A 6,000-nucleotide genomic window follows, 5' to 3' on the forward strand; every position below is an offset into this window, starting at 1 on the left:
GCAAGTGGGTCCAGAACTTCCTGATGGTCAAGGCTCATCCTATATAACTACTGCTATACACACCTTTTCTATTCAGATACTGTCCATACTGTCTATACACACCATTATATACAGTGCCTTCAGAAAGTATTCACACCCTTTGACTTTTTCCACATTTTCTTGTGTTACAGCCTGAATTTAAAATTGATTAAATTTAGATTTTGTGTCACTGGCCTACACATAATACCCCATAATGTCAAAATGGAATTATGGTTTTCAAAAAAAAAATATTCATAAAAAATGAAAATCTGAAATATCTTGAGTCAATAAGTATTCAACCCCTTTGTTATGGCAAGCCTAAATACGTTCAGGAGAAGAAGAAAAAAGTGACGAAAAAGTTGGTTGGACTCACTCTGTGTGCAATAATAGTGTTTAACATGATTTTTGAATGACTACATCATCTCTGTACCCCACACATACAATACAATCTGTAAGGTCCCTTAGTCGAGCAGTGAATATTAAACACAGATTCAACCACAAAGACCAGGGAGGTTTTCCAATGCCTCGCAAAGAAGGGCACCTATTGGTAGATGGGTAAACATTTTTAAAAAAGCAGACATTGAATATCCCTTTGAGCATGGTGAAGTTATTAATTACACTCACTATAAAGATATAGGCGTCCTTCCTAACTCAGTTGCCGGAGAGAAAGGAAACCACTCAGTTACAGAGTTGGCTGAGGATGGCTGAGGATAAATCAACAACATTGTGGTTACTCCACAATGCTAGCCTAAATGACAAAGTGAAAAAAGGAAGCCTGTGCAGAATACAAATATTCCAAAACATGCATCCTGTTTGTAATAAGGCACTAAAGTAAAGCTGCAGAAAATGTGGCAAAGAAATGTACATTATGTCCTGAATACAAAGCGTTATGTTTGGGGCAAATATAACACATCCCTGAATACCACTCTTCATATTTTCAAGCATGGTGGTGGCTACATCATGTTATACACTGGAATTGTTTACCAAGATGACATTGAATGTTCCTGAGTGGCTGGGTTACAGTTTTGACTTAAATCGGCTTGAAAATCTATGGCAAGAAGTGAAAATGGCTGTCTAGCAATGATCATTATGCACTGTCCATATTTTAAATGCGTAACTAAACAAAGTGATTGAGTTATATATCTCAACATTTTATCAAATGAAAACAATGTCGAATAAAGTAAAATGGGACAGATTATATTATTCTGCCGTTTAAGATTGACTGTTTGTATGAAGTATAGGTCTAATACTCCTATATTCAAATCAAATGATTATTTGTCACATAGTTCGTAATCAACAGGTGTAGACTAACAGTTAACTGCTTACAGTTTACATTCATCAGGCTTAGGTTTCTGATGCTCCTACTTTGTTGTTATTTCAATGGGGAAATAGAGAACCTAGCAATTTTCCTACCAAATAGTCTGCCGAAGGTCCTTCTGGTAGATTACGCAATTTAGATAATGGACTGGGAAAATATCTACAATGGCAGGGAGGGGATCAACTATAGCTCTAAGGTGGGCAGCTATCCACATAGATACAGATAGATAAGACCTTTACTAACCCTCTCATTGAAAAGTCTTTACACATTCTGTAAAGCAGACACTTGATGTGAATGGTATTGTGGTCAGAATAGGGAATGAATGGGTAGGTTAAAATAGACGGGCACTGTAGTCTTACAAAAACATAATAGAAACACTTTCTGTGATATGGTTGTTTATAATGCATTATGAATCATTACGATTGCACTTCTAGTGCCTGTTATCACCCCAGAGTGCATCAAAAGACTTTCCATGAGCATAAGAGCTCAAGGTTGCTCAACTGTGACCAAAGTTACTGTATAGGGAAGAGAGATGTACTCATTATATGAGAGTATAAAGTCTGTTTCCAAGTGAGAAACGTTATTTTAAACTTGCAGTAGAAAAGTACAGTCAGTGTGTCAGAAAGGGATTGTGTACATCAAGAGGCATCTATAGTGTCTGCTTTGTGGGGGTGTAGGGAGAAGTTGCCTTTGACGCTGACATTGGTTCAGTTTTGCATGTTCCCCATTGATGGTTAAGGTTAGGATTCGAGAAGGGGAAGCAGATCCTAGATCTATACCTGGTGGAAACTTCACCCCCAGAGCCACTGCAGGGCTAAATATGTGACTGTCCTCAGACTGACAAGCTTCTACTGCCACCTGCAGATCCCTGACTGCATTTATGTTCATATTTGTCTGTCATGAGTCTCAGTGCTACCGTGACGGCATACATTGGCAGCCCAAGAAAAGCTTTGATACGGTCACAGGAGCATGCGTGCATGCTTGGAAACAGACACGCACTCATTTACATGAACACACTCTCTCACGCACACACACATATACGCACACACTCCCCTCCTATCTAATCTCTCCACAGTGTATTGCCAGCCTGCACTAGTGCATTAGGATTCATATCAAGTTCACTCATTCGAGACCCTCAGTTCGTGAATCCATAAAACGTCGGCTTCCATTTTAATTTTCCCTACAGGGAACACACACAGTAGTAGTCAGCAAAAACAGAGAAAAGACCGCATACCGAAATATGTTTCGCCATTCTCTCTGCATGCTTGAAAGGTAGCAGATGCCAGGAGAACGCTACCTGGCCGAATGCATAGTGGCAAATGTTTGGAGGAGGAATAATGGTCTGGGGCTGTTTTTCATGGTTGAGGCTAAGCCCCTTAGGGAAATCTTAATGCTACAGCATACAGTGACATTCTAGATGATTCTGTGCTTCCAACTTTGTGACAACAGTTTGGGGAAGGCTCTTTCCTGTTTCAGCATGACAATGCCCCCGCGCACAAAGCAAGGTCCATACAGAAACGGTTTGTTGAGATCGGTGAGGAAGAATTTGACTGGCTTGGACAGAGCCCTGACCTCAACCCCATCGAACACCTTTGGGATGATCACCCAACATCAGTGCCCAACCTCACTAATGCTCTTGTGGCTGAATGGAAGCAAGTCCCTGCAGCAATGTTCCAACTTCTAGTGGAAAGCCTTCCCAGAAGAGTGGAGGCTGTTATAGCAGCAAAGGGTGGACCAACTCCATATCAATGCCCATGATTTTGCAATGAGATGTTCGACGAGCAGGTGTCCACATGCTTTTGGTCATGTAGTGTATTTTTTATTTAAGATCAAAATAATGTATATTTCATCTCTTTGTGTTTCATCATTTTCTACAATGTTGCCGCCCGTAGCATTGAATTCAGTAGCAAGGGAAGCCTTGGCCTCCTTTGATAATTAAACAATTATAATAATAGCCAATCAGCATTGAGCTAAAGTGAGTGAGATCAACTGTGAATGGTTCTAGCGCACCAAAAAAAAGTTTCAAGGGAAGCCAGTTTAGATTTGGCTTCAGACCAATCACATCATAATCAAAAGCAAAACGTCATTGACAGAAAGAAATGTAATTGTGGCATCTCATTGTGTCGTTGTCCTAGATAGCTAAAATCATCCCTTTCCTAAATAGCCATGGATGGATTTGGACTTGTGGTTTTACTTAATTCTCCGTACTGGCCAATGACTATAATGGCAAAATGTAGCTAGATGTAGTAGGCTAATGTTAACTAGCTTGCTCATCTTGGCCCATGAAAGGAAGTTAGGCTTGTGAGTAAGTGTTTTAGCCATGTAGCCTAGGACAACAAAAACTAAAAGTGTGTACTGTATGACAGCCACACACCGTTTCGGCAACATGAAAGATAGGATGGCATTTGCGCTTCTCTACAAGTAGGGTGAGTCAACATGTTTTTTCCACTTGCAAACACTCATGCGTACACACACAAAAATCGATACCATGGACAGCCACATCAGATTTAGCTTAAATTGATTAGACACAATATTTTCTGGTATCTTTAAGTTTTCACTGAATGAGACTAAGCATAGGTGATTTGATTATGTTAAAATGTTGAAGTTGAAATGGTGCTGGAATAGTGGAGGCAGCGACTTGTGGTAACTCTCCGTTGTTCTAAATCAATAGTTGTTTAGTAGTCCGAACATGTAGGAAACATTAACATACTTGACCATGCTGAAGGTCATTTAACTGTTTGTTACATGCAATATGCCTGGTGGACTTCACCGGACAGATGTTGCTCTACAATTTTGAAATGAAACAAATGTATGAAATAATTTATTCTGACACTGTGTGACTGTTGCCTTCTTGTTTTCTCGGCCTTATATATCATGTTGGCATATGCACTAACAGGTTATCGATCAAACAACGCAATTATCACAACACATAATGTAGCTTGTAATTTGGTAATGTTTCCTGGCTTGGGTTCACCAGTGATTTTATCCACCCACCGCTACTGGTCTGTGTGAGTGTACCTTACGCTTTTGTGTGTGTCTGTGTGTAGGTTCTCTGTGACTTTTTTTGTGTGCAGACAACAGACCTATTACCTGGTTCTAACATGCGTCCTTTGTCCAGGTCTTGTCCACATTCTGATTGTGCCCACATTTCCAGACAGGTGTAAACTACTAAAATACACATTGTGGTCTGATTGTGATCAGATCTTCCTTTCCACCTCCGGAAATATTTAAGCCTTGTTCACATTGGCAGTTTGAAGTGACTCAAATACATTTTTTTTGTATACCCAATTAAAATCTGGAATTTTCCTGCAGTCTGAACAGTCAAAAAGCACATGGAATCGGATATTGCAAGCCATGGATCTGGATATTTTAAAACAACTTCGTAGGTGGTTTGAAGTCAGATACAATTCTGATTCCAGGCCATGTGTCTGAACGGTCAAATCTGATTTATTTGCCCTCAAGTGGTTTTCAGACTGTTATTTGACATATGTTGTTGTTTTCTCCTATCACAGCCATTCAACTTTGTAACCATTTTAAAGTCAACATTGGCCTCATGGTGAAATCTCTGACTGGTTTCCTTCCTCTCCGGCAACTGAGTTAGGAAGGATGTCTGTATCTTTGTAGTGACTGTGTGTATTGATACACCATCTACCAATAGGTGCCCTTCTTTGCGAGGCATTGGAAAACCTCCCTGGTCTTTGTAGGTGAATATGTGTTTGAAATGCACTGCTCAACTGAGGGACAGACAGTATGTTTGGGGTACAGAGATGACGAAGTCATTCAAAAATCATGTTAAAAACTATTATTGAAGATTTTTACTCCTGGACTTATTTAGGCTTGCCATAATTAAGGGATTGAATACTTATTGACTCAAGAAATGTCTGCTTTTCATTTTCAATTATATATATTTTTTTAAACAAATAAATTCAGCAAAAAAATAAACGTCCTCTCATTGTCAACTGCGTTTATTTTCAGCAAACTTAGCATGTGTAAATATTTGTACGAACATAACAAGATACAACAACTGAGACATTAACTGAACAAGTTCCACAGACATGTGACTAACAGAAATTGAATAATGTGTCCCTGAACAAAGGGGGGGGGGGGGGTTAAAATCAAAAGTAACAATCTGTATCTGGTGTGGCCACCAGCTGCATTAAGTACTGCAGTGCATCTCCTTCTCATGGACTGCACCATATTTGCCAGTTCTTCCGGCTAGTGGCCGGAGACTTTAATGCAGGGAAACTTAAATCAGTTCTACCAAATTTCTATCAACATGTTAAATGTGCAACCAGAGGGAAACAAATTCTAGATCACCTGTACTCCACACACAGAGACGCGTACAAAGCTCTCCCTTGCCCTCCATTTGGTAAATCCGACCACAACTCTATCCTCCTGATTCCTGCTTACAAGCAAAAATTAAAGCAGGAAGCACCAGTGTCTTGGTCTATAAAAAAGTGGTCAGATGAAGCAGATGCTAAACTACAGGACTGTTTTGCTATCACAGACTGGAACATGTTCCGGGATTCTTCCGATGGCATTGAGGAGTACACCACATCTGTCACTGGCTTTATCAATAAGTGCATTGAGAACGTCGTCCCCACAGTGACTGTATGTATATACCCCAACCAGAAGCCATGGATTACAGGCAACATTCGCACTGA

This window comes from Salvelinus namaycush, chromosome 11 (assembly GCF_016432855.1).
Source record: "Salvelinus namaycush isolate Seneca chromosome 11, SaNama_1.0, whole genome shotgun sequence".
In the NCBI taxonomy this organism is placed as follows: Eukaryota; Metazoa; Chordata; class Actinopteri; order Salmoniformes; family Salmonidae; genus Salvelinus; species Salvelinus namaycush.